General features: G+C 37.8%; 1 protein-coding gene across 5 annotated transcripts in view; it reads left to right on the top strand.

Moving 5' to 3' along the window:
- Positions 1–27,403, top strand: part of CNTN4 (contactin 4) — a 973,761-nt gene that overhangs the window by 138,905 nt on the left and 807,453 nt on the right. For all 5 annotated transcript variants that reach the window (XM_060307736.1, XM_060307734.1, XM_060307732.1 and 2 more), the window contains one exon: positions 12,503–12,543. The gene's annotated coding sequence lies outside the window, so the exon portion shown is untranslated. The remainder of the gene's footprint in view (positions 1–12,502; positions 12,544–27,403) is intronic.

Below are 27,403 nucleotides of genomic sequence, written 5' to 3'. Positions count from 1 at the left end.
GTTTTTCCCTAATCTTTTAGACATTTATTAATTCAGTATAGAACAGTCCTATGGAATTAACACATGATTATATGCAAATTATACTTTTCTGTAAAGAAATTTCCCCAGTTGACAGGGCTTACCAGAGAGCATTTAAATACCATGTTCTAGATTTAGATATGTGTAGTACACACATTTGCTTTTTTTAACCTTAATGAATATGAGGCTGTCCTCTACTTCTCTGAAATTTTGTAGTATGTCAAAAAATGACTTGTATTACCATCTAATAATAATTACATGAACATCATCATCTAATAATAATTACGTGAACAACTAAGTTTTATCAGTGCTTACCATTAATACCAGTAAAATGCAAATTTTGTTCTGTATACTTTATATGAATTATTTCATTCATCTTAACAATAACCCTATCAGGTAGCTATTACAACCAGGAAGAAGTGCTCCAATGACCGTATATTCCTAGACTTTATATTTCTACAGGAGGCATTTCTGAGTCAAAAAAAAAAAAAAGTTTGCTTCTTATAGATACTGGTAAATAATTCTCCACAGAATTTGTACCAATGGGTCCACCCACTAAAAATGTATGTGAATGTCTGTTATACCACACACTTATCAACACAGTGTAAAACTTTTGATCTTTGCCAATTTGATAGATGGAAAATATGAAGTTTGAAAAAGTTTTGTTTCCATTGGTGTTTTCTATTATAATTGAGATCATACCCTTTCCATAGCTCTTATCACACCCTGTATCTCAAAACAGCATTGCCAGGGCATCAACAAGTCTTAAGTGAGACAACCTTGGGGGTGGAAAGTCATGAGAAAAATTGAATTGAGGAAGAGATACAGGAGCTTTTTGACCTTGGCAGATAGAGTCTACTTTTATGAAATGCCCTATTCGCCTTTCTGAGGTGGTTTGAGCCCTTTAGATACCAATCTGTGTTCTCACTAAGAAATTGTTAATTTCACCTAATTGCACCAGTTAGGAGCATTCAAATCATCGAAGCATAGCTGATATCTCTGGCCACTATCATTATATTTTTAAAATAATGGGGGTCAGATTGAACTGTTTTGAGATATGACAGTTATTACATGTATACCCACAGAAACCCCAAAGGGATGCTAAGAATTGATGGGCTTTTATTTTTACATACCAGATTCTTAACTGATCCAGGACTTAAATCTGCTGTAGACTCCTCACTCAAAAAAGTCGTAAGAATATTGAGCATTTCATTGTTAGTAGACAGCTTTCTGTACTAGAAACATACTTCGTACCTTCACCTTGTGGCCTGGCCTCTACATAACCTTTTAAGTGGTCAATTAAAAAGCTTTTGCCTCCTTTTGTTTTTTTCTTTCTTTCAGTCTTGTGATATATTCTGCATTCTCCCTCATGGTTATATGCACTATCATATAGATAGCCTTTCTGAAAGAGGCAGATACAATTCAGTATGTAGTACTTGATTTTGCATAATACCGCTTAACTTAAGCATTATCTGCAGTGATTGAGGACAGGTGTGGACAGCGTGGGAAATGAAATCCGTTGAGAATCTTCAGATCATTTTTCTGGGTGCTTATTTCAGTGTTCTCTCTAATAAACCTTTTAGCAAAGCAGCAGTATGATAGAATCATCCTGGATATCACAGTTATTATCTCTTGCAGAGATTTCAAGGTCATCTAGCTCACCCCTGTAATTTTGTAGATGAAGAAGCTCATTAGAGAAATGACTTTTCCAAGAAATTATTGGAAACGTCTGTCCAAACTCCTTGGTTTGAGCCTAGTGAGTTCTCCTTTCTCAAAATTATCCATGCCCTGTTTGAACAAGAAGTGAATGTGCAACAGAAGAAGAAAAGCAAACAAGGACAGTTACCTGGAAAGTATACCTGATGTAATTAGTGTTGGCAGTTTTTCCTCCCCACTCCTGTTATTCCATATGATTTCTTGCTCATTTAGGCATGTAACATGTTTTCTTTATTTTCAGATGATAATTGGCCAGGTAGCTTTTAGATTCTGAAATGACGACCTACTTTTTGGCAAGAGAATCGGGAATAGATATTTATTAAAAGGTCATTATTGCATCTAGCAGACATTAACAAACTTCATCAAGTTGTTGAGTTTCTCTGCTTACCACATTTTTATACAGAACTACTTATAGAAGTGACTTTATTCTGGACACTGGACCAAGAAGTCGTTGACAGGGATTCATGCTGATATATCTGATAGGAACATTTATTAAATGCCCTCTTACGGAGCTGACAAGACTGGGTATAGCACCTAGAGTTAGGAGGAAGTAAAATTACTTTCTTTAGCATGAGACAGGTGCATTGTTGATTGACTTTGTCATAAAGGAATTGTATTTTAATCTTCATCGTTACTTCAGATGATGTTCAATCATTTCATCAGTGTGTCCTTCACAAACAGCATGTTGCCTTTGTCTTTTTTTCCTCTTCTATTCTCTTGCTCACTTAGTAGCCCCCATCTCTCCACCAGAAAAGCATGTTATTGCATCTTCAGTACTACCTCGGTCACAAAAGATTCAAGTTTATGCTAAGTGGAGACCAGATACTTGTCTTTCTTTTTGCTTGAAGCTTTGACAAAACCTGTTCACTTGCTTTGAACAGTATTGCTCTGAGTTTACTTTTGCTTGGAAAAAGGGCCATAGGTATTTGGAAAAAATGAGTTACTTATCTTGGTTTCTCTGTGGCATTGGTAAGGGCTTCCGTCTTAGAGCTCACTCAGAACTAACAAAAGAACAAAGTGGCCAAGAAGACCCATAAGTCTGGGTGTTTCAGAAACAAAAAAGATTTATTTTTCCCTATTCTCTTTACCTTTTGACTAGAGCTTGAATTGAATGATTACTGTGAATTGCATGAGATTTAATGATGTTAACATTATCAATTTGTACATTTATCCAGGTGTGAACAGATGTGCATAACAGGATAACATGAAAGCTATTTAGATTAAGGAGTTCATTAATATGAAAGCTAACTTGGATGCAGTCACAAACAGAGAACCCCACATAACTATCTAGGAAGGGTATATGCCAGCCTGTGTTTGAACATGCTACAGTAAGTATTTAAAATAAATCTGTCAAAATTTTGAAGAAATTAAAATTGTCCTGTATCATTTTATTTTTCTAACTTAAAAAAAATAATTCCCGTCATTGTTTTTCTGTATTTTCGAGGCTTTGTATATCCACTTAAAAATAATCTTCCCAGTGCAAATTTCATAGTCCTTTAACTTGTCTCTATATGATAAGCATATGATGTATTAATGGTTACTATGCCAACTAGAGAACTAGATTTCAACAAAATGCTCTCATTTGATTTTAAATTTTGATGATTGAGAAGTCTAGTATCATGCGTGTTCTTGGGCAATTCATTTATTAAGTGTTGCACACAACCACTCACTATCCTGATTTTAGGTGGCCACTGTGGTGAAGGCATTGCACCTGGTGCTGGAATATAAACATTGAGCACCGTCCTGTTTTAAGGCACATACAGTTTAGTTAAAGTAGATGTGTTAATAAACCAGTTTAAAATTTAGTGCAGAAAATGTTGTGATAGGAGATGCAGAAAAGACCCATCTTAATTCAGTGGAGAAGGGCTTAGGAAATTGAGGTTGGTGGAGTTGAGTTTAAGGGATGTTGAGTGAATGCTTCCATAGCTGGAAGGTAGCATGAATCACCCACAGTATTGTGAAAATGCTGTGCGGCAGCAATATCATCGTCATGAAGTTACAAGGTGGTCTCAGTGGGAGAAATTGTAAGGTTTACATCATCTGGATCATTGCCAAGCCTTCATAATTGAGCAGGAAGTACACAGGAGTTGGAGATAAGAAGTCTCATTTTGCTGCTTATTAGCAATGCAACCACACGGGCCACACACTGATCCTCTCTTACTGTACTTTTGTATCTGTCAGCTGGAGATACTGACAGTAGGTACTCAGTCAATGTCTGACTTCATGTTCAAAGGATATCGTGTATCTGGAAGCATGTAGCAAATGGGAAAGGTCTATAGAACGTAACTTCTGAGGCTGGAGAGGGACCTTCAAGATGGCGGAGAAGTAGGACATGGAGATCACCTTCCTCCCCACAAATACATCAGAAATACATCTACACGTGGAACAACTCCTGCTGAACGCTGGCAGAAGACCTCAGACTTCCGAAAAGGCAAGAAGCTCCCCACGTACCTGGGTAGGGCAAAAGAAAAAGGGAAAAACAGGCACAAAAGAAGAGGGACACGACCTGCACCTCTGGGAGGGAGCTGTGAAGGAGGAAAAGTTTCCACACACTAGGAAGCCCCTTCACTGGCGGAGATGGTGGGGGGGGGGCGGGGAAGCTTCAGAGCCACGGAGGAGAGCGCAGCAGCAGGGGTGTGGAGGGCAAAGCAGAGAGATTCCTGCACAGAGGATCGGTGCCGACCAGCACTCACCAGCCCCAGAGGCTTGTCTGCTCACCCGCCAGGACGGATGGGGGCTGGGAGCTGAGACTCAGGCTTTGGAGGTTGGATCCCAGGGAGAGGACTGGGGTTGGCAGCGTGAACACAGTCTGAAGGGGGCTAGTGCGCCACAGGTAGCCGGGAGGGAGTCTGGGAAAAAGCCTGGAACTGCCTAAGAGGCAAAAGACCATTGTTTCAGGGTGTGCGAGGAGAGGGGATTCAGAGCACCGCTGAAACGAGTTCCAGAGATGGGTGTGAGTTGTGGCTATCAGTGCAGATCCCAGAGACAGGCATGAAGTGCTAAGGCTGCTGTGGCGGCCACCAAGAAACCTGTGAGCAAACACAGGTCGCTCTCCACACCTCCCCTCCCCGGAGCCTGTGAAGCCAGCCACTGCCAGGGTCCCATGATCCAGGGACAACTTCCCCAGGAGAACACACGGCACGCCTCAGGCTGTTTCAATGTCATGCTAACCTCTGCCGCCTCAGGGTCGCCCCGCATTCGATACCCCTCCCTCACCCCGGCCTGAGTGAGCCAAAGCCCCCGAATCAGCTGCTCCTTTAACCCCATCCTATCTGGGTGAAGAACAGATGCCCTCAGGTGACCTACACGCAGAGTCGGGGATAAATACAAAGTTGAACCCCAGGAGCTCTGTGAACAAAGAAGAGAAGGGAAATCTCTCCCAGCAGCCTCAGGAGCAGTGGATTAAATCTCCACAATTAACTTGATGCACCCTGCATCTGTGGAATACATGAATAGACCACAAATCTTCCCAAAATTGAGGTGGTTGACTTTGGGAGCAACTTGGGATTTGCTTCCTGTATCTAATTTGTTTCTGGTTATATGGTTATTATAATTTAGTATTTAGAGCTTATTATCATTGGAAGATATCTTTGTTGATTTGGTTGCGCGCTCCCTTTTTATATATGTATATGTGTGTATATATATATATTTTTCCTTTTTCTTTTTTTGTGAGTGTGTGTGTATGCTCTTTGTGTGATTTTTGTCTGTAGAGGTTTGCTTTTACCATTTGTCCTACGGTTCTGTCTGCCTGCTTTTTTTGGTATAGTTTTTAGCACTTGTTATCATTGGTGGCTTTGTTTTTTAGGTTTGGTTGCTCTCTTCTTTCTTATTTTAAATTTTTAATAATTTAATTTTTTTTTTATTTTAATAACTTTATTTTATTTTATTTTTTTCTTCTTTTTTTTCTGCCTTTTCTTCTGAGCCATGTGGCTGAGAGGGTCTTGGTACTCTGGCCGGGTGTCAGGCCTGAGCCTCTGAGTGGGGAGAGCCGAGTTCAGCACATTGGTCCACCAGAGACTTCCCAGCTCCAAGTAATATGAAATGGTGAAAGCTCTCCCAGAGATCTTCATCTCAACGCTAAAACCCAGCTCCACTCAACGACCAGCAAGCTACAGTGCTGGACACCTTATGCCAAACAATTAGCAAGACAGGAACACAGCCCCACCCATTAGCAAAGAGGCTGCCTAAAATCATAATGTCACAGAAACCCCAAAACACACCACCAAATGCGGTCCTTCCCACCAGAAAGAAAAGATCCAGCCTCATCCACCAGAACACAGGCACCAGTCCCCTCCACCAGGAAGCCTACACAACCCACTGAAACAACCTTAACCACTGGGGGCAGACACCAAAAACAATGGGAACTATGAAACTGCAGCCTGTGAAAAGGAGTCCCCAAACACACCAAGTTAAACAAAATGAGAAAACAGAGAAATACACAGCAGATGAAGGAGCAAGATAAAACCCCACCAGACCAAACAAATGAAAGGAAGTAGGCAGTCTACTTGAAAAAGAATTCAGAGTAATGATAGTAAAGATGATCCAAAATCTTGGAAATGGAGAAAATACAAGAAATGTTTAACTACGACCTAGAAGAACTAAAGAGCAAACAAACAATGATGAACAACACAATAAATGAAATGGAAAATTCTCTAGAAGGAATCAATAGCAGAATAATTGAGGCAGAAGAACGGATAAGTGACCTGGAAGATAAAATAGTGGAAATAACTACCACAGAGCAGAATAAAGAAAAAAGAATGAAAAGAATTGAGAACAATCTCAGAGACCTCTGGGGTAAGATTAAATGCACCAACATTCGAATTATAGGGGTCCCAGAAGAAGAAGAGAAAAAGAAAGGGACTGAGAAAATATTTGAAGAGGTTATAGTTGAAAACTTCCCTAATAGGGGGATGGAAATAATCAAGTCTAGGAAGTGCAGAGAGTCCCATAAAGGATAAATCCAGGGAGAAACATGCCAAGACACATGTAAATCAAACTATCAAAAATTAAATACAAAGGAAAAATATTAAAAGCAGCAAGGGAAAAGCAACAAATAACATACAAGGGAATCCCAATAAGGTTAACAGCTGATCTTTCAGCAGAAACTGTGCAAGCCAGAAGGGAGTGGCAGGACATATTTAAAGTCATGAAAGGGAAAAACCTACAACCAAGATTACTCTACCCAGCAAGGATCTCATTCAGATTCGACAGGGAAATTAAAACCTTTACAGACAGGCAAAAGCTAAGAGAATTCAGCACCACCAAACCAGCTTTACAACAAATGCTAAAGGAATTTCTCTAGGCAGGAAACACAAGAGAACGAAAAGAGCTACAATAACAAACCCAAGATAATTAAGAAAATGGTAATAGGAACATACATATCGATAACTACCTTAAATGTAAATGGATTAAATGCTCCAACCAAAAGACATAGACTGGCTGAATGGATACAAAAACAAGACCCATATATATACTGTCCACAAGAGACCCACTTCAGACCTAGGAACACATAGAGACTGAAAGTGAAGGGATGGAAAAAGATATTCCATGCAAATGAAAATCAAAAGAAAGCTGGAGTAGCAATTCTCATATCAGAGAAGATTGACTTTCAAATAAAGACTATTACAAGAGACAAGGAAGGACACTACATAGTGATCAAGGGATCAATCCAAGAAGAATATATAACAATTGTAAATACTTCTGCACCCAACATAGGAGCAACTCAATACATAAGGCAAATGCTAACAACCATAAAAGGGAAAATTGACAGTAACAGAATCATAGTAGGGGACGTTAACACCCCACTTTCACCAATGGACAGATCATCCAAAATGAAAATAAATAAAGAAACACAAGCTTTAAATGATACATTAAACAAGATGGACTTAATTGATACTTATAGGATATTCTATCCAAAAACAACAGAATACACATTCTTCTCAAGTGCTCATGGAACATTCTCCAGGATAGATCATATCTTGGGTGACAAATCAAGTCTTGGTAAATTTAAGAAAATTGAAATCATATCAAGTATCTTTTCTGCCCACAATGCTATGAGACTAGATCTCAATTACAGGAAAAAAAATCTGTAAAAAATACAAACACATGGAGGCTAAACAATACACTGCTAAATAATGAAGAGATCACTGAGGAAATCAAAGAGGAAATCAGAAAATACCTAGAAACGAATGACAATGAAAACACGACAACCCAAAACCTATGGGATGCAGCAAAAGCAGTTCTAAGAGGGAAGTTTATAACAATACAATTCTATGTCAAGAAACAAGAAACATCTCAAATAAACAACCTAATGTTACACCTAAAGCAATTAGAGAAAGAAGAACAAGCAAACCCCAAAGTTAGCAGAAGGAAAGAAATCATACAGATCAGATCAGAGATAAATGAAAAAGAACTGAAGGGAACAATAGCAAAGATCAATAAAACTAAAAGCTGGTTCTTTGAGAAAATAAACAAAATTGATAAACAATTAGCCAGACTCATCAAGAAAAAAAGGGAGAACACTCAAATCAATAGAATTAGAAATGAAAAAGCAGAAGTAACAACTGACACTACAGAAATACAAAAGATGATGAGAGATTACTATAAGCAACTATATACCAATAAAATGGACAACCTGGAAGAAACGGACAAATTCTTAGAAAAGCACAACCTTCTGCAACTGAACCAGGAAGAAATAGAAAATATAAAGGGACCAATTACAAGCACTGAAATTGAAACTGTGATTAAAAATCTTCCAACTAACAAAAGCCCAGGACCAGACGACTTCACAGGCAAATACTATCAAACATTTAGAGAAGAGCTAACACCTATCCTTCTCACACTCTTCCAAAATATAGCCAAGGGAGGAATATTCCAAAACTCATTCTGTGAAACCACCATCACCCTGATACCAAAACCAGATAAATATGTCTCAAAAAAAAAAAGAAAACTGGGTTTCCCTGGTGGTTCAGTGGTTGGCAGTCCGCCTGCCGATGCCGGGGACACGGGTTCGTGTCCCGGTCCGGGAAGATCCCCCATGCAGCAGAGCGGCTGGGTCCGTGAGCCATGGCCGCTGAGCCTGCGCGTCCGGAGCCTGTGCTCCGCAATGGGAGAGGCCATGGCAGTGGGAGGCCTGCATACCGCAAAAAAAAAAAACAAAAAAAAAAAAACTACAGGCCAATATCACTGATGAACATAGATGCAAAAAGGAGAAATCAGGCTCCCAGAGTTCAGACTATACTACAAAGCTATAGTAATCAAGACAGTATGGTACTGGCACAAAAACAGAAATATAGATCAGTGGAACAGGAAAGGAAGCCCAGAGATAAACCCACACACACATGGTCACCTTATCTTTGATAAAGGAGGCAAGAATATACGATGGAGAAAAGAGAATCTCTTCAATAAGTGGTGCTGGGAAAACTGCACAGCTACATGTAAAAGAATGAAGTTAGAACACTCCCTACCACCATACACATAAATAAGCTCAAAATGGCTTAGAGATCTAAATGTATGGCCAGACACTATAAAACTCTTAGAGGAAAACAAAGGCAGAACACTCTGTGACATAAATCACAGCAAGATCCTTTTTGACCCACCTCTTAGAGAAATGGAAATAAAAACAAAAATAAACAAATGGGACTTAATGAAACTTAAAAGCTTTTGCACAGCTATGGAAACCATAAACAAGACGAAAAGACAACCCTCAGAATGGGATAAAATATTTGCAAATGAAGCAACTGACAAAGGATTAATCTCCAAAATATACAAGCAGCTCAAGCAGCTCAATATCAAAAAAAGAAACAACCCGATCCAAAAATGGGCAGAAGACCTAAATAGACATTTCTCCAAAGAAGATGTACAGATGGCCAACAAACACATGAAAGGATGCTCAACATCAGTAATCATTAGAGAAATGCAAATCAAATCTACAATGAGGTATCACCTTACACTGGTCAGAATGGCCATCATCAAAAAATCTACAAACAATAAATGCTGGAGAGGGTGTGGAGGAAAGGGAACCCTCTTGCACTGTTGGTGGGAATTTAAATTGATACAGCCACTGTGGAGAACAGTATGGAGGTTCCTTAAAAAACTAAAAATAGAACTACCATACAACCCAGGAATCCCACTACTGGGCATATTCCCTGAGAAAACTATAATTCAAAAGGAGTCATGTACCACAGTGTTCATTGCAGGTCTGTTTACAATAGCCAGGACATGGAAACACCCTAAGTGTCCATCGGCTTATAAATGGATAAAGAAGATGTGGCACGTATATACAATGGAATGTTACTCACCCATAAAAAGAAATGAAATTGAGTTATTTGTAGCGAGGTGGGTGGACCTAGAGACTGTCACACAGAGTGAAGTAAGTCAGAAAGAGAAAAAACAAATACCATATGGTAACATATGTTTAGAATCTAAAAGAAAAAAAAAAAGGTTTTGAAGAACCTAGGGGCAGGACAGGATTAAAGACCCAGACCTAGAGAATGGACTTGAGGACACATGGAGGGGGAATGGTAAGCTTGATGAAATGAGAGAGTGGCATTGACATATATACACTAAGAAATATAAAATAGCTAGTGGGAAGCCGCTGCATAGCACAGGGAGATCAGCTAGGTGCTTTGTGTCCACCTAGAGGGGTGGGTTAGGGAGTGTGGGAGGGAGATGCAAGAGGGAGGAGATATAGTGATATATGTATATGTATAGTTGACTCTCTTTGTTATTTAGCAGAAACTAAAACACCAGTAGCTGATTCACTTTGTTATAAAGCAGAAACTCATACTATTGTAAAGCAATTATACTCCAATAAAGATGTTAAAAATAAATAAAGTTCTTTTATTCTGTATAAATTATACAGACCAACTATATCCACACCAACTATATTCCATTCTTCAAATTACATCTGGAGAATAACTAATGTTGGTTTATTAAAAAAGCAATTAGCATTTTATAAAGGTCATTATTGTACCCCATGCCTTTTGTTTTGGGACTCCGGAATAATCTAATAATCTTAAATATTTTCCTCAGGAACGCAACATGGTTTTGTTCCTTTTAGAGCAACATACTTTGGTATGAATGGAATGTGAAAATGATAAGCCCGAAACTATCATTTTCAGGCATTCATTTTAATTTCACTCACTAATATTTTGGATATGAAGCTTTATGCTAGGCACCAGAGATCTGCAACATAGGTACTATAATCATTTAGTTTAAAGTTCAGTGAGGGCTGTAGTCATAAATGACACAATTACAAAGACAGTTTGTGATAAAAGCTTTGAAGAAGCAAATGCTGTCCTGTGAGTATAGAATATTATGAGAACCTGACTTAAGGTGTTAGAGGACGTTTCTCTTAGTGAAATTTAAGTGGGGCTCCACAGAGTGAATAGGTGGAAAGGGCTTAAAGGAAAGAACATGACAGAAGAAACAGTATGTATAAAAGCCTTGAGATAGGAAAGAACATGGCTCATTTCTACTGAAAAGACTTTAGTGTATCTGGGGTGCAGAGAGCAAGGTGGAGGGTGGTGAAAGGTGAGATCTTGGGAATATTTGACAAAGGTTAGATGATGCAAGGATTTGTAGGCCAATTAAAGACTGTGGTCTTATTTTTATGACTAATTGGAAGACAGTGAAGCATCTTAAGAGGGTTTGGGTTGGGAGAGGTGATAATATCGGCTAATGGATAGCAAAGGCATAGGTGGTGTCAGGAGACAATGCAGTGAGAATGTGCTCATTGCTACTACAGGTGAGAGGTAATGGTAGGTTGAGGGAACTAGTGGTAGAGATGGGGAGAGGTTGACTTAGTGGTGGATTGAGTATTGATGCGATGAGAGACAAGGGAAGGTATGTGTGACTCCTGACTTTCTGACTTGATAAATTATGGTGGTGCCGTTCGCTATCAACTCTAGAAGTGGGCCCTTTAGTGGGGAGGGAGGATTGGTATAGGAAGTCATGTGTTTGTATACAGGCACATTGAGTTTGACATCCCTTTAGAGTATCCAAATAGAGATGTCAGGTAGTCAATTGGCTGCATGGATCTAGAGCTCAGAAAAGAAAGTATGAAGGCAATATAGAACTCAAAGAAACATAAATATGTTTTTGTGTTAAGTCCAAACTATCATCGGTATCACCTGGAGTTTAAATTTAGAAACGTATAGTGTATAATTTTTGAGGGTAAAAAAGTGAGGATTTGTAAACCTTGGAGAGCCTTCATACTATTTAAAAGTTTTATAATTGTACCATTTGTCCTACTTTTATAAATTAGATTTCAAGTGTTAAAAAATGTATTCTAAAAATTTGGCAGTGGTTTTCAAGGATAAGGGAATTGTTCTCATGTAGTTTATACGGAATGAATATTAATTGTTGCTCTTTACGACCTTATGTAATTTATCCTTTAATTTCAAACGATACAGAGTTTTGACTTTAATATGAAAATTAAATAGTTAATTTAGCTTATTTAAACATATTGCTTTATCAGTATCTTTCTCGTTTCAGATATTTAAATATAGATCATCCTTTTGGCCTTTTTTATGGGTTAACCGAGACTTACAAAAGTTTTCTTGCTCATCAGGGTATCTTACTACACAGTTTAAGGAACATCTTGGTAAAATCAGGTTCTCTGTAATTGACTGAGAAAAACTTTTTCTCACATAATGTGCCATCGAGACTTTTTTCTAACACCATTGATGCCTCTGGAATGCAACTGATTATTAAAAAAAAAGTCTAGGTTTATGCTTTATTCTAAAATCCATTTCTTTTTTTGTAGGTGATATGCAATTGAACTTGAGATGAATAACATCTTTGGGAGTAAGTACCATTTTATTTAAATAAAAATATATGTGTAATACAATATATAAATATATTTTATCTTTGAGGAATTGCAGAAAAGTTTTGATGTTGATACTCATTGGGGACTACTTTTCCTTATGACTTATGGGATTAATATATAACTTATGTAAATATACAGAAAGCAATAGCAATGGATTTTATATTAAACCATAAGATAGGAGGTGATTTTAAATGTAATATGTGGTCCTCAAAATTCATTTACAAATAACATTTTATTATTAATCTCATTTATCGATGCATTTAAAAACTATACTTTTTAAAGTAGGAAAGTTAACTATCTGAAATTTATTATCTGAATAACTAAATATAATAGACAATGCATTTGTTTGTCTTCCTTCACATATTTATTCAGCTGTAAATCTTTGCATTTTATGAAATTTATATTTTTGCTATGTTAAATTCTAATATTACCAAAATGTGCTTTTTGGAACACAACTTACCCCTGTAAACATTATTTTATATGTTGTCATGTTAGTGATCAAATGGTTCTGTTCTTAATAGCAACTATCTCAAAAATCATCTTTTTTGATTTTCAACCTAACATGTTTATATTTTGTACAAAGTTTTCTGTCTTCGTTCCTTTTGGTTTAGTGCATACATCGTATACTGGAGAATTATCCGTTTGTTTTAGCAATTTGTACTTTGGTAGTCCCATGATAATTACATGATTTGTATTTGGTTACCCGATTGCAGATAATCCTGTGGCATTACAGAGTTTAATTTATGGGGAAGATCTGTAGACTTAAAAAGGATTACTGACCATTTAGGAGTGATTAATTAATCAGTATAAAATTGAGTCTTAACTGTATTAATGCCTTTCTAAGCTACACAGAGATACATGCACAGACACACATATTAGCCAATCCCATAGCAAAAATGACCAGATTACAACAAAGAGGTTGGTGTCCTACTATGTTGGGCCATCACAGGAAGTAGTGAGCCAGAGGTTCTTGAGTCAAGTGTTCTGAGACTGTTCATGCTCTCACAAGCTGTGGGATCTTGAGCAATTCATTTTCCCTAAAGTTCACTTTCCTCATTTGTACGGTTAGTGTGCCAAATCATGATTTGTTAGGTTCCTTCTTCTCCTGAAATACTTTCATTTCTTACTTCAAAAAGCTGAAGTTTAGAGGTGAATAGTTTCATATTGGTAAAACTGCTATGAATTAAGAGGTGACAGGGTAACGTAAATTCATGTATTGGGATAATCGTGTAGAAAGGTTCATCGATTGTCTAGTCAGCAGTATTTTTGTTTACTTACTGAATTCGGGGATTTGGGTGGATCTAGGAAGACAGGCTTTCCTCCCTCTGTGCCCTTTTGTCCTCTGACATGGAGACATAGGATTGATTCATTTTGAAAAATCTCTCATTTTGAAAGAATCCCTTAAAACCTTGTTAGCTCAGGGTTATCTTTTATCTGATTTCTCTCTTCTGTATAGGTTGCAGGCTGAAGAGCATTAAAATAGCTATTTTCTTCATGATTTCCTTTTCTAGATTTGAATAATTCACTTGATTCTTCCAAGATACTTAGATGAAAGAGTGTTAACTAGGGATTGCTAATTTTAGTTACTTTTGTTTGAAATTAGAAAAAAAATGCATTATATATTTAGTCTGAAGAGTAAGCCCTCATATCCTTTATCTGGTCATTTAAAAAATTCTAAGTAATGTTCAGGCACCTTTTCTATTGTGAGGTTAGATATTTGCTTGACATTTGTTTTTTTCCTTTCCTTTATTAAAAAAAAAATTAAATGAAGTCAGTGAATAAGTAGAAAGATCCATGTGAGTGTTGGGCTTGTTCTCATTGCTTCTCTTTACTCCCATCCATATATTATTTTAAGCTTACCTCAAGCATTCCAACAGCAGATATCAAATGATTGCTGTTTTATACCAGAGGGGATTTTTATGAACCAGGCCAAAGGATCCACTAGATCTCTGAGACCATTTTTCTAACTTTAAGATTCTACGATACTACAATTTTAATCTTTTAGGTTAAATCTAAAAAATTAACATCTTTGCAGGTGAAAAATGGTAAGATGGTGTCAATTTTATGTGGATCAGCCTACATGTCAGTTATTCATTGTTGAGAAAAAATATAACATCTGTTAAAATGGTAATGTCAAGCAGCAAAGCTTACTAAAACACTAACTTCATTTAAGAAAACTTAGTTATCATCGTGAGTGCCAGGTATTAAAAACTATATTTTAAATATTTGTAAATCAAATAGGAATAAAACCTTCATTGCATATCTTTCTTTTTTCAGGAATTCTTTTCCTGTGTCTTATGAGACAAATCATAGGCATTACAGTTTGAAATCAATATCATTGTTTTCTTTGCAACTGCTACATAGCTGTTGAATATTTGCAGTAAATTTTCATGACTAATGAAGTGCATGCTTGATTATATGCCATTAGTAAAAATATCTTTTTATGCCAAATGGTGGTTTTCAGCATGGCCTTGACAAAGGCAACATATAAATGTGCTATTTTCCTTCAAAGGAATGCAAATCAGTAGAAGCAAATTTTAAGGGAAATATTTAAAAATAAACAATTAAAATAATGGATATTTTATGTTACTTATTGGAATTATATGAACATATAAATAGAGCAGCTAGATATACTTATTTTAAGAGGCCAGTATAATACTAATTAGGAAAGTGGTAAATATCATAAGTATTCTAGTGAATTCATTCCATTTTTAATACCTACATCTTATTGCTGAGTATACTGTTGGATAGATAGCTATAATGCTGACCTTGAGAATCTTCTACGGTTACTTTTCAGTTTTTCTAACCATCATTTCATGTTCCTGCTACTCTTGCTGCTTGTCACTTGCTATTTCACCCAGTGTTTGATCCTACCTCTCTGCCTTCTTTAATTCAGTTTCCTTTGTCAGGGATACCCCTTTCTTCCAGTCCTTACCTGTCAAAGTTCTACTTATCTTTCTATGTCTAGTTGAACTCCTTCCTGCCTCTTCCAGGAGGCCATCCAGATGCCCTCTAGTCAGAATTTGCTGCTCAAGGTCATTGCTGTCAACTTGTCCTTCCATCTGGAGCTCATCTCTATCTTGCTGCCTTGTGACTAACAGATTCTGTGTCCATTCTCCAATTTGATTGTGTACCTCTCTCCCCTGTGTTCCCTGCTTTGGCACAAATCATACTTTTGATTGAATTGTTTTGTAAAATTAAAACTGTACACCAGACAGGTAGTAGAGGTTCAGGCTTGATTTTTCCCACATGGTGTGTTTGTCGTGGGTCAATAATTTTTGCTCCCTACTTTTAAAATGATCTCACTTATCCTCTTGTTTTCTGTTTCATTGGATAAATCATCTCACAGCATCATTTATTTAATGCAAACAGAGTTCCTAAGTGTTGAGAAATACGAGGAAAAAAAAATGCATCTGCATGCATGGTCTTAGGTATTGGGCAAGAGACCATGAAAAATGTATATTGGTTCTGGGGAGAACACAGTTATTTAAAAGGGAATTAAATGAGTAATATTTATTTAATCAAAGATCAGAGGGACATCTTCGGTAGAAATCACAGGGCGATAGATGCTTTCTTTGACCATTCTTGCTCTGTTTCTTAATACTTACTTAATTTTTAAAACAGCAAAATTGCCAACTCCAATGGCCACTGTAGTTTCGTAGAGTTTACTGTATGCATTCACATACTTCATCTTATTGGATCCTCATGTCACACCGTGAGATTGGTAGGGCAGAAATTATATACTATTCAGATACAGCCAAGGTTGTTATGAACTCTGTGATATTTTTTTCAAAGCTGATGACAAAACCATACTATTCTTTTATTAAATATTAGTCTAATATTTAATGTCTATTATCTCTATGCATAGTTTCAAAAATAAAGTAACATCTGTAATCCAAAATGCAATAGCATAATTTTACAGCTATATACTTATAGCTGTATCTTTTTTTTTTTTTTTTGCGGTACGCGGGCCTCTCACTGTTGTGGCCTTTCCCGTTGCGGAGCACAGGCTCCGGACGCGCAGGCTTAGCAGCCATGGCTCACGGGCCCAGCTGCTCCGCGGCATGTGGGATCTTCCCGGACCGGGGCACGAACCCGTGTCCCCTGCATCGGCAGGCGGACTCTCAACCACTGCGCCACCAGGGAAGCCCTAGCTGTATCTTTTATAACAGATATAATAGCAATTCTGATAAAAATTCATAGGCCAGTGTGCCAGGTTTCACCATTTCGCAGTTCCCTATTCCTCTGGACAAAGGGATTAAAATAAGTGTGGGCCTAAACTCTAAAAAGGACCATCAGAGAATGAGGAGAATGAGGATGAGGGTGGGGAGCTCTGTATACAGGAAGGAGGCTAATGTCCATAAGATAAAGCTAAACCAAGGTACCCAGACAAGAGCGTGAACAAGGAGACTGGGAAAGACTCTGCAAAGAGTTGAGTCCCCACTTCTGTCTTCTCAGGTCCTGTTTCCTGCTACTTTGTCCAGTCCCTTGAACTATATCATTGGGTATTTAGGAGCTACAGAAACCAATAATTTACCCTTTTACTTAAGCTAGTTTGAGTTGGGTCTTTGTTATTCAATTCAAAGTCCTGACTCATAGAGATAAAATTATTGATATAATTGAAGTTTTCTTTCTATTCCACTTCCCATTCCTTTTTTCTGTCTTTCCTTTCCTTTCTTTCTACTTGTCCTTTTATCCCTTCCCCTATCTTTTTTCCTCTCTTTCTCTTGTTCATTCATCCATCTATCCATGCATTCATCTAATAGTCATCAACTGTTGAACATATATTAAGCATTATGCTAGGTTCCAAGGAAAAAGAGATAAGCAACATGTAGTCTTTGTTCTCTTTAGAATTAAATTTCCTCTTTTTGTTTTTAAGACATTGGTGTTCTGGAAAGGGAGGCAGAACCCAGGCCAAACATGGGGGAAAGATCATAAAAAATAAATCCTTAAAGCATATGCCTAATATTTTAGATTGGTGGAAAGATTGAAGGTATGAAGGGTGAATTGGAAAAGGGTCATGAAAAAGTGAGCTTAGAGGAGGATTTTTTTAAAAAATAAATTTATTTATTTATTTTTGGCTGCATTGGGTCTTCGTTGCTAGGCATGGGCTTTGTCTAATTGTGGCGAGTGGGGACTACCATTCATTGCAACGTGTGGGCTTCTCATTGCCGTGACTTCTCTTGTTGCTGAGTACAGGCTGTAGGTGCGTGGACTTCAGTAGTTGCAACACGCGGGCTCAGTAATTGTGGCTCGTGGGCCCTAGAGCATGGGCTCAGTAGTTGTGGCGCACGGGCTTAGTTGCTCCGCGGCATGTGGGCTCTTCCCAGACCAGGGCTCGAACCCATGTCCCCTGCATTGGCAGGAGGATTCTTAACCACTGTGCCACCAGGGAAGCCCTAGAGGAGGATTCTTATTAATGACAGTTCTTCACCATGTTCTAGGCAGATGACAAATTCAAAATACATAACTGTGCATCATTTAAATTGGCCGAGGTAAAAAAAAAATGTACTTTGAATAGTAGATTGACTCTTCTTGTACTCTATTATCGATACTAGGTATGGGTAAAGGGGGATTTGGACATGTTACCCTTTCTTCTTTGGTAAGCGTCGTGAGAGACTAATTATACAGTACATCTCAGAATCACTGCCTTGTACAGGTCATCATAATTTCACGAGAGACCAGCCCCAGAGGAATTGATGAACTTTTCCTGGAAACACTAAGCATGTGCAGAAATTCAGTCCAAGTCTACTCACATGGACATTCCCAAGTATGGTTGTAATTTGGAGACAAAAGATGGAAAGTTTGAGCCCTCTTATCTGTAACATTTGCTCTTACAAAAGTTCTCAGCTAAATTAATTAGTTGGCAAGCAGGTCATGGTCTAGTTTTGCCTCATCACTTCAGTCTTCTAAGTTTCTGTGTTTCTTTATTTCCACGCCTCAGCAAATGGGGTTTCTCTCTTTGGATGTGTCATACTTCTCAAAAGGCTGTCCTCTGATACTTCGTGAACTCGTTGTTTGAAGGCCTACCTCTTGGAAGCTTTCTCTGATGATCCAAGGCAGAGTTGGCCTTACTTTGTAGGTGTGTGCATCTCTTGCTCATGTCGGCAGACTCTGCTTTGAGTTACTGTTATTTTATTTTTCTCTCTCAAATGAAACAAGGGCTCTGTTAGAGCAGAAACCTTTTATATTCATCTTTTTTTTTTTTTTTTTTTGCGGTACACGGGCCTCTCACTGTTGTGGCCTCTCCCATTGCGGAGCACAGGCTCCGGACACGCAGGCTCCGTGGCCATGGCTCACGGGCCCAGCCGCTCCATGGCATGTGGGATCTTCCTGGACCAGGGCACGAACCTGTGTCCCCTGCATTGGCAGGTGGACTCTCAACCACTGTGCCACCAGGGAAGCCCTATATTCATCCTTATGTGACCAGTTTCCAGGCCCATGCATGGGGTGTATTGAGGGTTTAATGTTTGGTGAATAAATGAACAAAATGGAATGAATGAGACACAGTGTAGTCCAGTATGGACAAGTAAAAGGTAATGCCTTTCTCAAAAATAAGGTCAAAATAAATATTCTGAAATTTGTAGATATGTTATTCCTCAAACTTTTAGAATTGACATGTGGAAAGTACATTGTTCAAATTCTTATCTTATAAAGTAATCATATTACAGACGTTCCTTATGATCTGTGTTCAAAAAGACTATGCAATCAAAAAGACTAAGATATGCTGGTTGCCTACAGGAAGATATTTGAGACAAAGCTGAAAGCCTTATAATTCATGATATTTCATGTTCAATGTATGAAAAGGTCTTGTCAACCCAATACAGTATTTTAATTGAAAAGTATTCTCAAGTCAAATTGAGATGTATTATATACATTTTAATCCATCTACCATAATATACACAATGTATGTATGTATATTAAATAAGCTAAGAAGTTCTAAAGCTCAAAATATATTCCTGTTTCAAAGACACGTGTTCACATATTTTGAGGATAGGACCCACTCCCCTACTCATAACCAGTATTTCATAGAACATATTTTGGGAGTTGCTGATCTAACAGAAGATAAACTAATAATAGCTTGATAGGGAGGAAATGAGGCTGAGGGAATCCCCAATTGATTTGTGTTTTTAAGCTGCCATTTTAGAATCTGAATGTTAGGGAAAAATAGATATATTGATGAAATAGTCAACACAGCTTAACAGATACTTTCTGAGTAACCACTTTGTGCCAGGTACTTTCTGGCACGTGAAGATGCATGACATAGGCAGGTTGAGAAGTATCACAATCGATAGGTTCCCACATGATAGTTCTCATGTTTTCAGAAAAAGTCAGTGGCAGTGTGCACACTGTATCTGCATGTGATTCTCCTGCTATAATTAATTTCTTAAAAGCTCATAGTGCATTGAAACTCTTGTAACTGTTCTTCAGAAGTACAGACGTTGAAGTAGGCAAAAGAAAATCGCTGTGAGCACTGAGTTTTAGTAATTTACCCTGTACATGTTTTTAAAACTCCTACCGTTGTACTCGGAAACAATAAAAATGAGTGCACATAGTTTTTTCTTCAAAGAAATGACTGTGTGGTGAAAAATTCTAAATTTAACTTAATATTTCATTTTATTAATTGAGTCTCATTGGTCCTATGTCATGAAAAACGATATACCTTTCAGCTCCCTTTAACTAGGTATCCTATCATTAATCACGAGCTGTCTAACGATGTTGCAGTTTTCATATTTTTTTATGACTCAGTGCACGCCTCTCAGTAGTAAGTAGAGGTGCCTTCTGAGAATTAGCCTTCTGCTCCCACCCCTTCCTCTGACGTCACAGCCATGGGCAGGCCCATAGGCACACACGCATGTGTGTGCGTGGGTGCTTTCTTTCGCCCACACTCTCACATTCTTACACTGTCCCATTCTCTAGATGAACACCTTCCTGGATGCTAATGATTGTCAGTAATCCTAATTATTTTATCTGGGTGCAGATACGATTCTTAACCTCATATTCTCTATTAAGATGCTGTTTAACAACAGTATTGATCTATTTCCTTTCCATTTTTCCTATAATTCAACCTGTACTCCCTGCTTATCTTGGACATGCTCCTCCTTCAGTCATCTCCCCTCCCTGAAATTTTGACATGCTGTGTCTGAGCTACAGTAATGTGTGCATAATCATGCAATCATTTACTTATTCATTCAACAAATTGTCATCAAGGCAGTGTGCTAGCTGTTGTGGGAATCATAATGAAAAAAAAAATTCCTAATGCCTCTTATTCTGAAAGGAAACTTTTAATAGGGAGACTTTTTTGCCATTATATTTAAAAAATGTCTTTTGCATAATGAAACTGCTGTATTTGACATTTGCTTTAAGTAGCTTTCATAGATACTTACTTTGATTCTGGCGCTTAGCTATGATGGAAATGATGGAAGGCACGTTTTTAACTGAGGATATTTGTTTGAAGGGGCAACATAATTGGGATATGTAGCATTTGTTAATTTACCACACATTTCTGTAACACTGTAATAGAGAAAGACTATTTTAGTAAGTAAAAAGATACACTCCTATTATAATTGCCCATAAATAATTTTTTTCATTAATAGGAAAAACAAGATGATAGATACAAGCAAATGACTTTACTATCAGGTAAAATACAGGATGAGTTCCTAAAAGAGGTATAGAATGAAGCCTGACGGGAAATTCAGAGAAGGCCAAACTTACTTCTCTCTGGGGTTCCAGGAATAGTTTTATGGAAGGGCTTGGTGATGAAATTTCCTCAGTGACTATGGCTGGGATGTGAACATATATAGATGTTGGTGATGGTCCTTGCAGGCTGAGTAAGTGGTATAAATACATACATAGAGCTATGAAAAGCTTTGTGGCATGGATGTGAACAGTGAGAGGAGGAGGTCAGTTAAATACAAGCATAGAATGGGGAAAGAAATGTCTATCATGTGTGAAGCACATGCACATTGTGTCCCGCTATGTATTTAGTCAAGTATCTCTTCTTTCTCTGGAAGGTATATTTGCGTGGATAGCTTTCTCCCTGGCCATCGTGCACAGTCAGTTCTGTTGATAAGTTCTTGCTGATGTAATGACTGCATTAATCCTTGAGTTACACAGGCCTCACCAGCCCTGATAGAATGTTGAATGTTCAAAAGAAAAATCTATGTACCTATTAAATCATCAAATGCCATTGTGTGTTTATGAAATCAGATGAAAGCCAGTTTCTACATTCGAGCAAATCTGCTTCTCTGTACTCGGTTGGGGTTGGAAGGAGGGATTACTCTGCTCCCCTGAGAAGGTTAAGCTGTCATCTCATTAAATACGGACTTAAAATAATGCTTCCAAAGCAGCTGCCTCTTCTGATTGATGATGATGATGATGGATAATGATAGTTTTGAAATCAGTTTTGCAGGGGAAATGGCTGTTTTTCTCTTTGGCCGATGTTGTAATCCGGATTGGGGATTTCTTGTCATATTAGGTATCTTTTTGATTAAATGGGAAATTGCTAAGGACTGTATTCTCTATGATAAAATGGCTCTAAAACTGAGCTATGGGGCAAACGATAATGAGTTGTTCTGTACATATTAGTTGAGTGACAGCAGTTATTCTGGGCTTTACAGTGTCCTCTGTTTCGAGTTATATTTGGGGAACAAATAGCAACCCAAATCTAGACAGAGAAGTGGCAGACAGTGTGGTACTTTGAAGATAATAAATGCCTTACTAAAGTCTTGCAAGAGTGTTGACACACATTAATATTCAGTGTTCTCTTCAAGTTCCTCACGGCTTATACACTTGTCCCCTCTTTTTGGATTGATCTTCCCCCCAGATACCTGCATGGTTGGGCCCCTTACTTCTTTGGATTTCTGCTCAAATATTTTCTCGTCAGAGAGGCCTTCCTGGCGCATCATCTCTAGAAGAGTGTCTGTACCTCCTCTGTTTGTTCTCTTTGCTACATAGCACTTTTCACCCCCCGAGGTATTTATTTATTGTCTCTTTCCTAGGATGTAAGCGGCATCAGAGCAGAGACTGAACTGTTTAGTGCTGTAAACTGAGCGCCTGTAAAATTTTCTGCCCCATAAATGATTAGCTGGATGAATTTTTATTGTAGGCACAGAGGGGGCTAAATAGGGTGCTAAAGATGATTTAGAAAGCTAGCTAATATTTGGCTCCAGAGCCAAACTCAAGAACTTTGGTTTATTAACACAAATTGTTTTAGTTTGTATATACCCGAATAATACAGGCAACAAAGAGCCCTGAAAAGGAAATGGAACATTTCCTTACTTGTAGGTAGACCACTTTCACACATTCTAGGAAAAATGAATCAATTTTATTTATATAAAATCACTGGTAACCACTATTCCATACCATTCCATTGTGTAAGCCTGAGCAGATGCTGGTCGGAAAAAGCCATGTTCAGAAAGGACAGGAAAACAAAACATACCCCCCCCCCAGTTTTTTTTTAAGACCAGTAACATTTGTATCCATTGGGTAAACATGATCAATCAAAGGTTTACAAGCTTTATATGGGCTGCTTCCTTAACAAATGTGTTTTTTTGCCTTGGTCATTCATCATATCTGGAAGTTGGGATGATAAGCTTGAGCACTCTCTTAGGTTAACACTGAGAATAGCTGCTTGGTGGATATGTAAAGGGAAAAGCTTGTTAAAGTGGCAGAACAACATGTATTCTCCTGACACCATAACGTAGCATATTGTAGCCTGTTGACATTTGTGTTGGCTGCATGTGGTGAAATCCAACTAAATTTCAGGAGGAGGATTTGTTGTAATGGGGAAATGAGATATGTGTGGAACAAGCAAAGATGCAGATGGTGAAAGTATTCCCTTGAGCCCTCCTAATGCATGGGGGAGTTTCTGATGGGACTGAAAATATTCGTTGCTGAAAACAGAATCATCTACTGTTTTAAATAAGCTACCTTAAAAAATCGCACAGGGCCTTAAATAGCCAAGATACAGGTAGCTGTTGTCACCAGCACTATTTAGAGGGATTGATGAACAGTTTTGTGTAGGAGGTAAAGAAGTGCTATGAAAAATGAAAAGTTGAATCACTGGAAGCAAGCTTATGGTATCACATCCAGAGAACACTGCACATAAATGGTCTGTTGCAGAGTGGTCCAAATCATGCTGAGACCTCAGCAGTGAGATAATAATCCAGTTGTATGGCATCTCATGAATACAAATGTTATTTGTTTCCCAGATCAGTTAGTGCTAATGAAAGAGAGCAGATAGATGGGCTCTCTATAAATGTCTCTAAAGGCTGTCTCTAAAAGACAGGCTCATTTATTTTTTGTGGTAGAACTGGTAGGGCTGGGGCAAAGGATCTAGCTCATTGGGTCAAGTTCAGACATTTGAGGTTGGTAAGAACAAGTGTGGAGAGCATTTGAAATAGATTGGGCAAGGAGTTGAATGGAGGGGGAAGAAGGGGGTCATGGAAAAGCATACATTGAGATCCAGTGATTTGGAAGGAACTCAAGAAAACAGAAATCTTAGACCTGGAAAGTCACAGGGTGAGAGAAATTGTCCCACAAAAGTGTGGTTTACATTTCCACTCACAGTACTGTAGTACTCCTTGCCATAGATATTTTCTTTTGAAAAAGCTGCAAGCATACTTCGACCTTATCCTCTACATAATGAGTGTTGTTACTGGGCCTCACTTTTAGATTTTGTTCTTTTCAAGATTCCTGCAGAGGGACTTTGAATCATTTCTATGTCTGCTTTAGCTGGGATGTGTGCCAAAATGTAATTTAAAATAAACCATCTCTTAGTATCTCCTCATCCCTTTCCAGGGACTTGCACATCACCCTAAAATGTTTTCAGTGTGGGTTTTGAGTCTCATAGAGACAAAGTGGCTTCTTGACAAAATAAGGTATCTCGTCACTGGCCCTTGTAATTTAACTTTTCTACATAAAACTACACTAATTTCTGTGTGGCCAGTTAAGAATATAAGCTTTTCATTTCAAGAGAATCTTAGATTTAAAAGGACTTGGGAGGATGAACTAGTCTTTAATTAGCAGACCAGGGATAAGGAGGGTGAATCCGTGTTTTCCTTTAAATGGCATGGTTAACTCATAGCAAAATGGGACTGGAACCCAGGTTTTAGGACTGTGGCCTCGGTGCTGTTTCCTCACAGGGAGAGCAGAATGGAGTGTTGGTGAGTGTTAAAATTGCAACTGTCATCTCTATTAGCTGTGTGACCTTAATCAAGATATTTGGTCAAGATATTTGACCTTAATCAAGATATTTGAACTTTTACTTCATCTGTAGCATAGGGTTGATAATAATGTTTAACTTACAAATTTGGCTTGAATGGGATAATAAATATTGGATTGGCCAAAAAGTTTGTTCGGGTTTTTTGTAACATTGTATGGAAAAACCCAAACGAACTTTTTGGCCAGCCCAATGTAGGATTTCGCACAATGCCTGCAAAGTCTTCGGAAATAATCAATACATGATAGCCCATCTGTATTATATTTTTATTGCTGTGTAACAAATGACCAGAGATAAACAAGCTTAGAATAATCCACATTAATTATCTTGTAAATTCCCCGGGCCAGGAGTCCAGCATAGTTTAACTGGGTTGTCTGCTCAGGGTTTCATAATGCTGAGATGGAAGCATCAGCTGGCCGTGTCTTCATCTGGAGGCTGAATTAGGGAAATAACTATTTCTAAACTTCCTAAGATTGTTGGCAGCATCCATTTTGTTGGAACTGTGAGGCTGAGGTCTGGGCCTCTGGCCTTGGTAGCTTTCTGTCAGTCAAGACTGTTCTCAGCGCCCAGAGGCTGCCTCTGGTCCTTGCCACGTGATGTTCTCTGTAAGCACCTTACAACACAGCAGCTTACTTCTTCATATTCAAGAGGACAATCTCTGTCACTTGACATCTCTCCTTTTAAGAAGGGAGCCTGTCCCTTTTAAGTTCTTACCTCTGTAGGTCAAGATTCCAAGAGAATTTCCCTTTGGAATAACTCAAAGCCGACTGATGTGGAGCCTTGATCCAGTCCCCTTAGTCATATAAGGTAGTGTAATCTAAGGAGTGAAATCCATCATATTCATACCATCATTACTAGGGAGAGGGTTAGAAAAGTGGTATGTACCAAGGGGCAGGAATCTTGGGGGCTGTCACAGATTTCTGGCTTCTTCAGAAAACTATTATTGTTAATTTTTATTAATTATTCTCATTATTATATACTTCTGAGGTTATGATGTCTGAGACCTCTGTAATTAAAGGTGATTCTGTGATAATAGTGGTAAATAAAGGTAACAAAACTATTTTGGAACCTTTGCTTATGAAATAATTTGCATTGTATCCCTCTTTTTTCTTGTTGATTTGGTTTTTGGATTGCATACCCATATTTAAAACGTACTAAATTTTGCCCCACCTAAACTATTACATTTCTTCTAACATGTCCCAAATGAAGACACAAGTAGACGGTGATCATGGAAACCCAGAATATAATACTCAGTGGTCAGTATAATTGTTAATTCTTTAAAATAGAAAGTGTCACTGATTTTGTTCTTGTTCTAGTTAATAGAGGAAGAGAAGAAATTATTTTAAAAGAATAATTAGTAATGGCACTTGTAAATATTACACATAAATCTGAGGAAGAGAAATGCTGCTTACAATGCTGATGTTGCCTTGTCACCTATTTACAGAGTGTCATTATCTAAATATTTTCAGAATTTCAAATAGGAATGTCTTACTATTTACCATAGAAAAGAAGATAATGAAAACAATGATCCTTCTGACCAGTTATTAAAATGTATTTTGTGTCCTATAAGCTCTGTCGTTAATTTCCTGGTACACCTTGAATATGCCACAAGCAATTTGTAATAACATCAATTAACATTTGGGAAGTTGAGCATAGCCATCTAGGATATTAAATATTTGCTCCAGGAATGCTAATAAAATACGATGACATTTTGTTCCCAAAGTATTTTTTAATGGTAACAGCAAAGTTAAGGGGTATCAAATGAATGAAGGGATATCTATTTAGATTCCTTTTGCTCAATTCTTCTGATTTTTGTGTTCCCATTTAAAGCTGACCACTCTCACTTACATTTAGAGGTCCAAGTTTGGAAATAGGGCTCTCAGGGCTACATCACTAATGGTCCCTTAGGAAATATGTCCTTGCATAATCAAGTCATTAAGGGGACTTTCGTAATAAATTGAAAGAATGAATTTGCCCTTCCGTCTACTTCCTCATAGGTCCACTGCCATTTCTGTATTAGGGAATTTTTGGATAGCCAGGAAATAAATTATTATTTAATTTAGTCCTAGTTATAAAATACTATGTAGTCTCTTCTACAAGTTGGCAAAAAAAAAAGATACTGTTCGATTTTAAAAAATTGAGTTAGTACTACTAATCTTTCTTGATTTGTAATGTATTGTGGAGGCAGGTTTCATATTTTTCTGTATATTATACACCATGGATTCCACGGAAAAATAAAGTTGGTTTAGTTTCTTTGAAGCAATGCCCTGGAGCATAGATAGTAAAAAAGAGGAGGCTGTTGTACCATTTTAACTAGTTGTCTAGTTGATATATTTTTATTCAATCTATGTAATAAAAACCAACCCTTAGGAAAGTGAGCACATCAAACTGTTTCACTGATTTGATTTTATATTGGCCTAACCTAATTCACATCATCTCAATATGTATGGCATTGTAACCTGTGATGATTTCTACACACACTCTACATTCATATTTATAGGAGGTGGAATATTGCTTGGCATATAATAGGTACTAGATACATACTGACTTAATGAATGAAGGGACTATACTTATTAAAGCCAACAGTTGCTAATGAAATGATTGAATTTATTTTT

Source organism: Globicephala melas, chromosome 11 (genome assembly GCF_963455315.2).
Source record: "Globicephala melas chromosome 11, mGloMel1.2, whole genome shotgun sequence".
Lineage (NCBI taxonomy): Eukaryota > Metazoa > Chordata > Mammalia > Artiodactyla > Delphinidae > Globicephala > Globicephala melas.
Note: the sequence above shows the minus strand (reverse complement) of the source record. Positions and strands in the feature narration are given on the sequence as shown.